General features: G+C 36.2%; 1 protein-coding gene across 1 annotated transcript in view; it reads left to right on the top strand.

Moving 5' to 3' along the window:
- Positions 1-15,590, top strand: part of LOC5578974 (protein GDAP2 homolog) — a gene marked incomplete in the record, with an annotated part of 352,509 nt that overhangs the window by 146,077 nt on the left and 190,842 nt on the right.

Raw genomic sequence — 15,590 nt, forward strand, 5'->3', positions numbered from 1 at the left:
ACCGCCTAATTAGTGTAGACCCCTGTCGACGAATTGCGCGCTGTGACGACTCGAAGCTTAAGTTTTCCTGAACGCGCTGTGACCGAAAGGGGTTATTATGGAACTTTCTTGTGCCTACATCTTAGAATTTTTGAGTAATCGAGATGATGATGATGATCATCATCATGATCATCCCACTATCATAGTCATCATTTTCGCCATTGTCTGTAAGGATTTCATATTTGTTCTATGGGTATCTTTAAAAAACTTCAAAAGACGAATTCGCAAAAACTCCAAGGTTTACTATGCGGTTTGTACAAGCTTGTTTCTTATGATCAATAGCATCTGCTTGTGGTACAAGAAATTTACATTATGACCCCCTTTGGGCACAGCGTGGCCTCGCTGCAGTGCATCGCGAGCGATATGACACTCATCATTTGAATGAGCCAACAACAAACGCGGAATGCAACAGAATAATAAAACTGCCACAGAGCGAGGGAGGAAGCCACGAACAGTGCGCAAACATTTCTAGGAATACCTGCACTATATCGATAATAAGCCAAATGCAATTTGTCACTCACTTTTCTTTGTGCACCTAGTTTGAAGCAAAGGAGTATCTTCACATGTTGGTACTTCTGTAGGATTTTAGACGCACGTAATCGCTTCAAAGACATCGTCATATTGCACTTTAAATAGCTGTAATGAACATCTTCAAGAAATCGTTTATACAATTCAATCTGTAGTTTGCATATTCTACAAAGCATTTGTTGAAATGAGTTTTTGATTAGACGTGGTTTCGTATGTAACAACCGAAAAGAGCAGTCGTTACACCGGAAAAGATTTGATAATATCTCTCCTGGTCAATACCGCTGCAGCTATTACCGTCACGCAAAGCTCCACTTGGAGAAGTAAATCGAAACTTGCATTTCTGGAAAATAACCATCGGAAGAAATGTATGCATTTTGAGACGTTTGTTGTTTCAACGAACATTGATTTGCTTAGGTGGTGTGGGGTACAACAACGAACTAAAGCGACTCATAGTGGGTACCTTGGATTTAATGACATCCATATTTATTTTCCGTCTCATGGATTTGAAACTGTTCGATCGAATTGAAAAAGTAAATCCATTGCAAATGGTTAAAGTGTTTTTACGCTCTTTGATCATTTCATTGGATCCACTTGGTTTTCGCTGATATTTGTTCTGTTAAAACATTTTGTAACATGTACAGTTTGGAGAAAAAATCGGTGTTGTTTTTTCATAAGGGCTTATCTGCATTTTTCGATTTCTCTTCATCGTTGCTCTCTTTGCATCATTGCAGAAAACTGATTCTCTTTTCGTAACATATTTTTGTGCTGTAGGATGAAGAATCACTAGATTTTGCTTCATTAACAAGAAATATTACAGTATTATCTAACTGAGCGAAGTTATTAGCGAAAGAGAGGATCGATGAAGAGAAATCGCTCATGTCAGTTAGACCCTATTGAAATAACAGCACAGAAATGTCATGTAAATGCATACGTTCATGGGAATTAGAATGTCTCATTCCACAATAATTAAAATTTATATAATCAACAAAATTCATACTTAGAGTGCCTTGAATAGACTACGCCCTCCAATTCTGTAAATCACTCACTGCACTTTTTTGAGGAGGATAAAAGTCCACAAATGCCAACATTTTAATGACATTACACATTCTATGCTGTAAAACTATTAATGAAGTTGATCTCAAATTTGTAGTGAGAATCTTATTGAGAAGACAATTTACATTGAAGGCGCATTAATGTGACCATGATTTCAATATAATTGATAAGAACTCTAGTAAACAGCTTACGTGTTAAATGATTATTTGTTTCGAATGTAAACATGTTTGTTTGATTAACGTAACAACTTTGTCAGTGCTTATATCTGTGCCATCTGCTAAACCCAAAGCTTCGCAAAGCCCAATTGACCCCCAGTGCTGCAAATTCACACTAACAAAAAGCACAAAGCTCAAATCATTCGCAAGTTACAGAGCTTTCGCAACATCGCCATCGGCGGCCACAGCCTCTCAATAACGTGCTCGCGTTGATAGTGGTGAAGAGTTGCGCAGTTTGCTGGTGTATGGGCGAATGTTTACAACTAAACGACGGCTACCTCAGCAGCTGATTGGGCTTCGGCCGCTGCTGGACGCTCGCGAAGCCAATATGTGAGGCAAAATGGAACAAACACAACCGCGAAACTGATAGCTACCTACATGTGGCAGTGCACGCTGCTCACTATACTTGAAGCCAGTGCTTCCCAAACTGTGTGCCGTTAAAACTTCTCCTGGTGCGCCGCAAAATAATTCACTATCAACTAATACTATAGAATTCAACCTTTTCAAATTAACATATTGTCTTTATTTCAAATTTAAAACTTATGCAATATTGATGCGTTTTCAAAAATATATGTTTGAATAGAACAGTCAATAACTATCAAAAATAAACTATTGTTAACCATATAAGAAGCAGTAGGGTCTGTTGTTCTGTTTGTAAAGTGATTTTTTATATTATCGTCAATTGAAGGAATACAGTTCTTTCTCCATTTCACCTCTCAACCAGCAGCATTATTATTTTTCATCACACAACAATATTAAAGTCGCAAAAACTTCTTTGTTTTTCGATATTGTTGCACCATTTTATCACTAGTTCTCAAAACACTCTTCTACTTTTGAAAACTATGTCGAATTTGATCATTGTTTATCTAGATCCGAAAATATTCCAAAATTGCTTGGGGAACCCACACGTAGACATAACCCACGTCAATATATCAGGCTACACATTTTTTCTCATATTCAAATCCCAATTAACATTTAGTGCAGATTTAAACAATCTGGAAGCTTGCTTTATACGGCATTATGCTAAGTACATACAAACGATTTTTTTTGTCAGTAGCGATAGGGGTAGTACTGGCACTTTTAATCTGCCCTAAGCTCCTTCCCAGCATTTGCTTTTATAAGCCTCTAGTGCGTTCATCACACAGACGTTCCTAAGCAATGTTGCTCAAATGGTCACTGCGTACCCTAGCAGCAATCAGCCCTTACCGTAGTTTTGCAGTCTAGTAGCTCAGACTACTATCAAACTATGATAATGCCTGAAATGCTACTAGAGTGGTTAAAGTGAAGAACGAAATAGTTTTATTAAATGGTCCTCATTCCCCATTTCATTTCATCACTCACTATCGACACTTTTATTTTCGACACTATCACGTATACCACCGATTATCAACTTTCGTAATACACTTCAGATATACTTTCCATTATATCACTTTACACTATCACAGCTACAAATTTTCATCAAAATTACATCACGCCATTTTCATATTAATTCATTGTTATTACCGTCTACCGTCTACCATCTGTTATAAATACTAAGTAATTCAAAGATATTCAATTTAATTTTTTCATTATTTTTGTTGCTGGAGAGTCATTACTATTCAAACTACGATTTAGCACTATGATCAAGAAAGTTACAGTAAAAAAAATCACTTCGATCCATTCTTCTGCACTTGCTGTCATTATGAACACTTCTTTCATGCTTCACACATGCAGGCAATAGTGTTTATCTTTAGAGAAATGATTGCAAAATGTATTATGGCCATTATTAAACTAGTAGGTTTCAAATAATTATTATTTGTATATTTAACAAAACTATCACAATCACTTCCAATGCCATTTTCAAATTTTCCATGCATTTTTTCAAACATCATTTTTAGCACCCTCACAATCACGTATTGTATACGTCGAGTGTAACGCAGAGTGTAACCAAACACACATTCCTATGTTGCATTATAAAACGATTGAAAACACGTTGGCTTCGAAAGTTAACCACCATTACTGATTAGTACAAAGGATTAGTACAGCTCGTGTGAACGAACTGAACCATCAACAACTAGCACTGGTTTATAAGTAACTACTGAGCCCTGGCGGTCCCTCCGTTCGAAGAAGGCCTGATAATATGCCAAAACATATTAACAGATCCTCCGCCTGAATGCAGCCGTTTCATGATAAATCATGAACCGTTAGAGGTGTGCCAAAGTATTGGGAAGGTGATATGTTTCACAGACGGGTATTATTATGGTGCACCTTCTACTTTGGCACCGTCAAACCCTGTGTTCTTGGCCAAGGAGTACATACGAACAGTGTTGTGAAAAACTCAATTTCTCACAACTCACGCTTGAGATTTTTCATGCGTGAGTTGTCAATCATGCAACTCAGCAGTCAAAAAATCATGGATGAGTTGGCTCACCTTTTTAACTCATTGTCTCGTATTTCCACAGTTTACTCACACACGGCAATAATTTCTTGTTAGTCTGGTAAAATTATGTTAATCCTTTCTAACGTAAACAACAACATTCGGGTTTCACGAGTTTTTGCCGGATTTTGCGACTGAATCATTTTTTACGGTTTGAGTTGATTGAGTTGATTTTGCGTCAAAATCTCAAGCGTGAGATTTGCGAAGCAGATCTCTAATGAGTTTGCTCTCACGGGAGAGCGTATTGATTGAGATTTTGAGTCTGAGTCTATCAACACTGCATACGAACAATGGGTATTTATGCAACAAGTTGCAAAATGATGTTTTTATCAGCACGAGTTGTACATTTATCCAACGAGGCTCACCGAGTTGGATAAATACAACGAGTGCTGAAAAAAATCGAGTTTTGCAACGAGTTGCATACAACTTTTTTTTTGCTATTTCGAAAAATGCCGTTTTAGCTGGATGAACTCTAAAAGCACAAACAAATATTTCAAGAGAACCCACATGGTCGTACAGCCATGCGTGAAACTACGCATTCATCATTTTTCAATCACGTAGGCTGTGATACAGTAGTACCCGAGAATGACACAAATTTTCTCGCTCCCATCGGTATCATGCAGTTCTATATTCCCTATTGGAGGAAAGATCAGGTAAGAAGATCCGGATCCCACATCATAATCGCCAGTCTGGGTAGGAACCAGATCGCACAAACAAAATGGAAAGTCACTTCACTCGAGTCGAGAATTGTCACCTCGCTATCCAACAATTCTCACATACGCAAGTCGTGGAATATACCTAGAATCAGATGCAATTGTGCTTATTCTGTGCGGCATATAAGACAAGACGAGTCGGTGAGGTGTCAACTTGCTCCCATTTGATTGGTCGCCTTACGTCACCCGAGGTGAGAACGATTTGCCTCGATTGACACGCCGCGCAGAATAAGCACAAATGACATGAAGAGACTGGGTTGTTCGGTTGACACCAACAAAAACAGTACTGAAAAGTGCTACTTTTCAGCATCGAAAAGAGTGCTGAAAAGTAGCACTTTTCAGTACTGTTTGTTTCGGTAGGAAAAGTAGGCCGTTATGTTGATCAACTTCTCAATGAAAAGTTGATTGATTTGCAACCGAATTGCAAAAAAGTTTTTATGCGATCCTTTTACCAACAAATCTGGAGAATCTACTCTGCTATTTTATGCTGTGTTGGCAGCTTTCATTCATACCGAACATTACTTTGGCTCGACTGTTACAAGACAAGTTGCTGTATAATATCTTCGGAAGGCGCTTTTTCAACCATTTCGCAACTATTGAATAATTTTTATACAGCTTCACTGCATTATCCATTGAATATTTAAAAGTAGATGGAGTACCGTGTACCTTTTAATTCCGCTCCTAAATGCTTATCTTTGACAGATACGCGTATTTCGACTACCACTGGATACGAGTAACTGACACTGAAGAAGACTGCATTAATCGGATGCATTGATGACCAAGGAGAGAGAGTGCGGTTCGTCGAGTCGACGAACGAAATGCCTGAGCGAACGACTGGACAGGTGGTATTAGACCACGGGCCCCTGAGTAGATATTAGACTTAAGATTGATCGATCATGCCTTTAAAGCGAAGAAGCCAAAGTGGCCAGACTTAATGTATACCATCACACAATAAATGTAACGTAAATGAACTTTTGGCTATGTTGATTTGTAGTTGAGCTTTAGCCCCTCAGTGTTTGCGATTTTGGTCTGGTGATCCCCTCGCTTCGGTAGTTCTGCTCTACCTCTACCGGGAAACTTTCAACAATATATGAAAATAAAATTATAAAATCATGCTAAAAATTTTCGCTTCCAGTTTATTTATACTGCACCGGCCCATGCCCAAAAATTTCCAAAGGCACCACGATGTTAAAAAGTTCGGGAACCTCTGCTTGAATCCACACCGCAACCGGTCGGCGCGCTTAGTCACCTTTGCCGATCGGATTTTATTGCACCGTGCGCGATTTAGATGGTGTGGGGGTGTTCGAATAGTTTTCTTGAGCATTTAATAATGCTGCCAAATGTCCTAACGTTAATCCATCCAATTTGAATGTAACTGTCGGACATCTCCAGCTGAGTTAAGCTGCTCAGTTACCCCTTGGGCCATTCGACCACCGCGTAGGTAGATGTTGCACATTGGTTGCCTCACAAGCCCACACAAAGCTCCCGGACCGTCGTCGTCGACTTCGCTTCGCTGTCGTAGTGTGCGGAATCGATGGTAACTCGCTTAGACCGGCGCTAGTCATCGGCGATTCGTCAGTCAGTTTAACTTTGACGTCGACGGTTCGCGGTTCGAGCAAAAGTGCAGTCGTGCGAATCTCAGTTGAAGGCATTTCGATAGGCGTGTTTTCATTCTTTAGATCGAAATAATCGCGTCATCGTTATTGTTCGTCAGCGAATGACGAAATTTCCGTGCGAGTGATTCCATAAACCGTTCGTCTGGGTAGATCATAGGTCGACGTGCTCTGGGGTATTTGTGACTAACCGTCCGTGACTTCGCCGCCGTCGGTTCTGTATGGTGCCTTCGATTTCCGGAAGTATTTTTGGACACACTTATTTCGAGTGCTGCTTTCTACGAAGCCGGTGGCAACTGTGTGGAGAGATATAAGTCAACAAAGCTGACGTAAAAGTAATTAACTCCAAGGGTTCAGCAATTATTAATGTGATAAGTGCCGTCCTGAACGGTTGGTGGCTAGTGTGGTTTCCTCCTAGAGAGTTGTTTAGGCAAGCCCAGTGGATTTGTTTAGCGTCTCTTGCTCCGCACATCAACAGCGAGATCTATCGTCTCTGTCCAGACGGCACGCGATGCAATCGCAGAATATCAATTTACTCCAGCTCCACGGATAGAATCGGTTTCTGTTCATCACGGTGCATTAATAATGAAGCAAAAACAGCGAATGATTAACCATTCTTACCTACCGTGAATAACGGCAGAAGAAACGAATCGGCGATGATGGTTCACACAGAGTTTCGAGTGGTGATAATCGATAACGTAATTCAGTAGCGCCTTCAAATGTAATTTTCGTGGAATAGAGTCTTCGAATATATATATTTTTTTAATAATATTGCGCATATATTGGCGATATATGCTCGTTCGCAACTTTACCACAGGCGGTGCTGTACAACTAAACTATCAGAAACGACGATCTATAAATATGGTAGTTGGAGAAAATGTTGATTCAAACCACTTTTTCAATACACCCATACTGAACCTGTAATCTGTCCAATAAGCTTAAGAAGGGGGAGGTTCATCTAAAACAAGACTTTAAACATTTCACAAGGGTATTCTACAAAGAATTTCACCATTTTTTTTTTCGGAAATTCGACTATGTTCGTGCAATTGTTCCGAGGATTCTTCCAATATCCAGTATGAATAAAAATTCATTATAAATAATGCTTCTCTTAGTGAAGTCACCATAACTACGTTATTTTTTAACCAATTTTGAAACTTTCAGCACCATAATCATTTATATTTAAAATTAAATTTATGAAAACTTTGTTGATGATAAAATTTGTCTAAAATAAAAACTAGTCTTAGTGAAAAATAGTTTTCTTCAATTTTTCCTCAATTTACTAAAAAAAATCACCTCTTTTGACCATAACTTTATAAATGCTCAACCAATCATGAATATTTTCACGTGTTTTCAGAGAAAATTTAGTTGTTTTCAAACTGTTCATGCCACAAATTTTTTAAAAGAAAAATTCAGTCAGTTGTTCAACAAAAACTGTCCAAAAACATGGTTGTTTAATTGAAAAAAAAAAAATATTATTTTTATGTTTTCTTCGCTGGAAATTGCATTTTTCTATTAAACTTTTCTTTATAAAGCATCTCGTATTTAAAACAAGATGCTTTATAAAGAAAATAGTGCATTTTTAACATATGTTTGTTTCAACATTATAGTTTGAGATACCGCACTCTTAAAAATAATGGAAATTACTGTGGACGTAATTCATAGTATGACTGAATGACACATGATGTAAATGATAAAACGACACAAAAATGTGTCTTTGAAGATGTATTGAACAAAAAATGTAATTTTACGCGTTAATGGACACAAAAACGATGGCACTATGAATGGCATTTCCCGAATCAGACGCTATGGTATTTGAAATGTGACATAAGTTCACGTCATTCGCCTCGCTTCTTTTATGTGCATCCAAAAGACGTAAAATCACATGATTTTTCGGTGTGTGCGTGACGCTTAAAAATCCTTTGGAAAATAGCTTTGTTGGATATATATGTGGATGTTCGGACCTCTTCAGAGAGACGCACTTGGTTATTTGTGCTTTAATTCTTGAAGCTGAAAAAGGTTTATTTCGATTATGTTTGATCAACTGAAATTATAGCAAATTTACAATTTAGTCTCGTTAACTTGATCAATATCCAACAAACATACGATCTTTCTACCGTACTACAATATGAGCTGACTCTGAATTCACAGATCTACCAAACATAGTTTAAATGGTTTATGGACAAAAGGTCGAAAGACAAAAGGTCGAAAGGACAAAAGGTCGAAAGACAAAAGGTCGAAAGGACAAAAGGTCGAAAGTGATTTGCTTGGTGGGAAATTTTTCCTTCTTTGAAAAAAGATTTTCGACCTTTTGTCCCTTCTTTTTTGTTCTTCGACCTTTTGTCCTTTCGACCTTTTGTCTTTCGACCTTTTGTCCTTTCGACCTTTTGTCTTTCGACCTTTTGTCATAGATTCAGTTTAAATATAGTGATGTACAGACTTGTAATAACTCACATTCATCTAACTTACAAATCGATCCAGAACAATTCAATTCAAATGATGTTATTCTGAATAAACACGTAATATTGTGGAATGAATGGCTAAAATATGACCAACTAGATTTGTTTTAAGAGAATATCTGAATGAAGAAAAATACTACCTATTTTACTGACATCTCGTTAGTAATCACCGTCATACGCTCGGCGACATTTACGTGTTGCATGAATCCAAACGGGCAGACTCCAATCGAGGGGTATCGTAGCAGACCTCCTCACCAGTGTTGCCGGAATTGCATATTTCCTATTTAAGTTACACAATTTTGATTCCCAGTAATTTAATTTGTAGAACTTTTGCTGTTGTCAAAACCTTAACAGTTTACAGCTGAAAATGTAGAAAAAAAGCTGAAAATCTTGCTCGGATTGATAAAGCTAACAGCACTCACCTTTATTAATAGTTCAGCTAAAATTCATCATCGTTCCCCATACTGAAAAATTCTTACTCAACTCATAATGAAACAATGAAATAATAAAAATGCTTTTTCGTTGAATTTCCTAGTGATTTAGAAATCTGAACGATAGGATCTCGACTTTTTTTTCTCTTAAAGATAATGTTTAACTGGAAAAGTAGGGAGTAGCTGGTGTTCTTCCGATTAGGTATTCCTAGTATGTGTGCTTCAAATAAAATTGAAAATTGTGGCTGCTCAATCAAGGATGAAGGATCAATTGGTGAGCTCGTTTCATGTTTTTTTTATAAATCTGGGACATAAATATGATCATTCAACAAACTATGAATGGTTCGTCACTGTAAGTGTCGGCATAAACTTTAATTCTTTTTTTTGTTTTATCTTTTCATATAAAATCGCTTGTCCTACCTTTATTTTTATAAAAAAAAAAGCTTTAAATGGTTCGGTCTGTTTGTCTGTGCTAGAAGTATAGACTTGCAAAACGTTCATTTTATTCAAAACCCTTTGAATGATTCCCCACTGTAAGTGTCGGCATAAGAATATTATGTGATGGTCCAGCCAATCGATTTATTTTTTCAATTTGAGTAATATATTGTTACACATGCTTTCGTCCTAACAGCTGTAGGAATGTTGCTTTTAGCTATTTGTTCAACAAACTTTGAATGGTTCGTCACTTGAAGTAACGACATTATTTACTCCTGTTTGGAAATTTTCCATGTCAATTGAAAATATTATATTCCTAAGCATGTTTATATCTCACAAATAATCGTTTATCATTGTCTAATCGCTTATCAAAGTGAATGCTGTGTCCCAACAATCCTCCACATTAACAACCATCCCTTCCAGTAGCCTTTGTGGAGATGCAGAGGAAAACACGGTCGTCAAATAGCAAAGGTTACACACTAACATTCCTTCCCTTAATCCCACCTGACTGCAAGGACGTGGCCGGCGCCGTTATTGACCATGTATAAATAGAGGCACTGAATTATGCACACTGAAGAAGATTATGGCCAATCCCAGCCGAACTTCTAGTTGATTCTTTGTGCATCTTCACTGACGTTGATCAATCACGGAATAGCAAATATTGATATGTGTAGTCATTCTAAATTGAAGCTGAGCAGAGCTTAAAGATAATGTTTAACTGGAAAAAATAAAAAAAATGGCTGTTTTCGTTAAAAAAAAATTTTTTGTGCAGCTTTTATAGAACAACTTGGTCAAAATTTTTTTTTATGAAATGTGTTGTATGAACAGTTTGAGCACAATTGAATTTGCTTCAAAAGCATGTAAAAAGATTTGGAATCGGTTGAGAACTCATGAAGTTATGGTCAAACAGAGACTAAATTTTCAGTAGCAATCCATCATCAACAGAATTCTTCAAGGATTTGTTTTGAGAGAACGGTTTTATGTAGGTTTACGAAAATTCCCTTCTTTTCAGTGAAACCGATCCTAAGATCTTAAAGATGCTGATAAAGTTAAACATCTGGAATAAAGGACTAAAAAAATACACCTTGAGGAGGTCAAACGATTGGTTGGAAAAAAAATTAAAATATCTCTAACGCTCATCGAATCTTTCAACAAATGAAAAATATCAAACTTTGAAAATAACACCCTAAAGAAAAAAGGTTCCAGCAGGACAAACTTGTGTGCTACAGGTTGTAAAAACCATTTTTCTGCTTAATGTTTAAATTAAATTTGAACAAGGATTTTCCATATTTTCTTTTTGTAACTCAATCTAAAAAGCATCCAAAATAGGATTTCAGCTTTTGTGCAAATCGTAGTCTGATTATACTAAAACTCATATTACATGCATTGCATACAAAATCCATTGTTTCTATATGGCCGGATACAATACTCTCCAAAATAAATGAAAACTACCTTTAAGTAACATTAGTTTTAAAAACGTCGTTGATTATCAGCAGCAAAAAACTCATTTCGGTAGCACTAAGCACTCAAATCAACATACAACACACTCAATCTGTTCGGTAAAAATAACTGGGTTTTGGAACTACCGAAAAAGTCAGTAAACTAAAAATAAATGTCAGAAATCTAAAAACAGAGATTTTTTACTGAAATTTTGCAGAGAGCTTTCTTTTTATATCATATATCAATAAAAAATAAAACATGGTGAAATTTGCTTTTCAATTACGCGTGGCGACAGTTTTCATTTTACTGACTTTTTCGGTAGTTCCAAAACCCAGTAAAATTTTACCGACCCCAGTAATTTAATCTAAGTGTGAAGCTAGTAAACTTACATGCAAGTTGACTGAAATCGATAAATAATGTATTTTCAACAAGCAATATACCAAATACCTACCAGACGTGTAGGACATTTTTAAAGGTTAGGGATTGATGGATTATTTCAAATAAGAATTATCAAAGAAGCATAATCCTGGATAGCATTTATCTTCAGATAAACTTTGTCGAATACGCAGTTCTCCTATCCATTATGATTGTAGAGATCTACACATTCAAACTAATAAATGCTCAATATCGCCATCTAGTGAGACCATTCCGAATCAATCGAGTTCGGTCTATTCATTACTGACTTTGGCAAAATAATTCGCATTTAAATTATCTAGAAAGTTTGTCGAAGACACCATGTTTAACCCCTCTACCGGCAGCTTTATTTTTTCCCGCAAAATTCAAATTCAAATCGTTATAACTTTTTTGTTTTTCAATATTTTTGCACTATTTTTTCACAAGCTCTCAAAAAACTCTTCTAGTTTTAGGATATGTGTCAATATTGATCATTGGTCATCTGGTTTTGAAGATATTCCAAAATTCCTTGGGGGACCGACCCGTAACTAGAACCCCCTGTTAATTTCTCAGGCTACAGAATTTTAATTGTATTCGGATATTCACTCTTCGGAACAATACATTAATAAGAGTATGTTGTGAAAAAATGAAGCAATTTGGTGCAGCCGTCTTTAAGTAATGACCATTTAGGTTTCTGGAACCACGCTGGTCAAATAAAAATCTTAAAAACTTCAAAAAACATCATATCGTAATTTTCAGATATCTCCAAGAATACTGAACCGATTTGTATGATTTTTTCAGAGAAGCTCCTTATTACCTAGCATTATTTAACGCATATTTTATTTTTTTGATTAACTGATCAAAAACAAAATGGCCGCCAAAGACATTTTATATGGGAAATGTCGGTCCCCCAAGGAACATCGGAATATATTTAAAACCAGATCACCAATAATGAATATCGACACGGATACTCAAACTAGAAGAGTTGTTTGAGAACTTGTGAAAAAATGGTGTAAAAATATTGAAAAACAAAAAAGTTATAACGATTTAAATTTGAATTTTGCGGTAAAAAATGAAGCTGCCGGTAGAGGGGTTAAAGATCATCATATACGAAATCTCAGTTTTGACGGATTTCACGCCAACTCGACACGCGATTGGCAGCACCCCTTCAGAATTCAATGAAACTTTCTGGATGTCAAAGGTATGTGAAACCAAGTTACTTTGCATATTTTGTATTTTCAAAATCGATCTAGACTAACATTTGGAAAGGGTCAAAGTTTTTTTTTACTTTTTTTATAAACCCGTATAACTCGAAAACGGTAAGACCTACAGAAAAGTGTTGTATGGTCATATTTTGAAGTGATAAATGAGTTTTAATCACAAAATAGATTATATTTGTTTTATTGGGAGTAGTTAAAAGAAATAAAACGGAATTAAACAGAGTTTTTTTTTAATTAAATACAATTGATCTCGCACTAAACCGCTTACGAGAAAATGAACTCCGTCTAACAATCCGATGGGTTTTTAATGGTTGGAAAGATATCACAATAATATTTTATTTCTTATTTGATCAAAGCCAATCTTAACAGGTGTCTGGAAAGGGTCAATATTATGCTTATGAAAAAAGTCGTGGTTTTTTTATCATGCATCATTATTTTTATTATTGCTATATATCCTAAAACGTAGTATCTGCACATGAATATTTACATTATTTTTAGGCTTTACTGAATAAATTGAATATTTTTGGTTCATCCTCTGAATTGGTATACCGTTTGGCTGCAATTTGTGTATCACTAATAGGCATAAAGCAATGATATTTTTGGGTACCAGGGACAGTTTTAACCTTATCAAACAATTCCATCAATTCCTCTGACATTTTAACATACTGTTCATTAGATATATAACAGAAATTTAATTTGGTGATACATGTATCAGTTTGTTTCACTGCCCAGTCGAATAGTTCTCGCGGAGTTGCGATTGTGTTTCCATAGTCTTTTGCAAGACTTGCTCTTTTTGCCATTCGCTTGAGAGTGCCACCAATAGCATCACAGGGGCCTTTGCCGTGGGATGTGGCAAAAAAGTGCCATTCTGCTTCCAATCCATATATTTTCTTGAAATTACATAAGCTGGCAAATTTTTTTTAGGTAGATAACAATACAAACATTATTTCTTATTCATCTGGCTTGTAACGCAGGTACGTTTAGTAGTATTTTCTAGAAGAAAATTTAATGGGGTATGGATCAGGTTGTTCCTTTTCAATGTTTGCAATCTTTCGAACCATAAAAATCCGTCGGATTGTTAGACGGAGTTGATTTTCTCATAGGCAGAGGCGAAATCCATAGATCGCCTTCATTTAAAAAACATAATCACTGCATAATTCCGTTTTTTAACTATTCTCAATAAAAAATACAATTTATTTCTGATTCAAACTCATTTATCACTTGAAAACACGATCATATTTGACGGTTTAGAACAAAATCTTTGAAAAAAAAAAATCAGTTTTGGACTTGAAAAATTCGTTGTTAGAAAAACATTTTTCCCTTAGATATGCCCAATTTGCAATGTATGGACGACTTTTAGTAAATTTAATTACCAAACTTTTTGCTTAAGGATGATCAAAATCTGAAATGGCCGTTTTTTTTTAAATCGACTCTTAAGTTTTGAATCATATTTTTTTTCAGTGTAGAAAATGTGTTTTTATTTTTTTAACATTTTTTTCTAAAACGTCTGGAAATTTCACGGCAGCCCCCCATACAACACTTGTTTGTGGGTCTTACCGTTTTCGAGTTAAACGGTTTTATTAAAAAAAAGTAAAAAAAAAACTTTGGGACTTAAAAAATTCGATGTTAGAAAAACTTTTTTCCTTAAAATATGCCCAATTTGCAATGTATGGACGACTTTTAGTAAATTTAATTACGAAACTTTTTGCTTAAGAATGATCAAAATCTGAATTTTTTTTAAAATCGACTTTAAATTTTTGAATATTTTTTTTTTCAGTATAGAAAATGTGTTTTTATTTTTTCAATATTTTTCTCTAAAACGTCAGGAAATTTCACGACAGTCCCCCATACAACACTTTTTTGTAGGTCTTACCGTTTTCGAGTTATACGGGTTTATAAAAAAAAGTAAAAAAAAACTTTGACCCTTTCTAGTCAGTCTAGATCTAGTTAGTCTAGATCGATATTGAAAAAACAAAGTATGTAAAATATCTTAGTTTCACATAGTCTTCACACCCAGAAAGTTTCATTGAATTCTGAAGGGGTGCTGCCAACCCCTTTGTCGAGTTGGTGTGAAATCCGTCTTTACAACGCCGCTTGTGGCTAAGTCACGAACTAAAATCAACTGTCAATGTACGCGTTATATTATTAGAAAATTCTCAACAAAAAACACTATTTTAAAACCATCACATTACAGGATGCTACTGCATTCATTTCACGATTTCGGTCATTCGAAACTCTGTGCGGTTGTTGAGAGCGCAAAACTGCGATCTCATCTGCGCTCCGGTATCCAATCCACCAACAACAAGAACAGAAACAACGTGTTTGCGTTTCTTTGTCTGTGTGGTTTGCCCAGCCCCCCACATGCATCGCTCCCCCATGGCAGCGCTCCACCCCTCCATTTGGATATTTATGAATCTCTGTGTTTTGACTGCTAATCACTGTGACATGCGGGCTTGTTATCAATCTAATGGAAAATAAGTAAAACCGAACGAGCGAACGAACGAACGGCGCCGAACCTTTTGCAAGTGTGCTCCTCTGCAAGATAATGATGGTATTGAATTGTACCCCAGAAAGCGTTGTGACTGTGTTTAGTGACTTCGATCGTAGGTACGGTACTACTGTGCGAAGTTCCCGAGGC

The sequence above is a fragment of the Aedes aegypti genome, chromosome 2 (genome assembly GCF_002204515.2).
Source record: "Aedes aegypti strain LVP_AGWG chromosome 2, AaegL5.0 Primary Assembly, whole genome shotgun sequence".
NCBI classification, from domain to species: domain Eukaryota; kingdom Metazoa; phylum Arthropoda; class Insecta; order Diptera; family Culicidae; genus Aedes; species Aedes aegypti.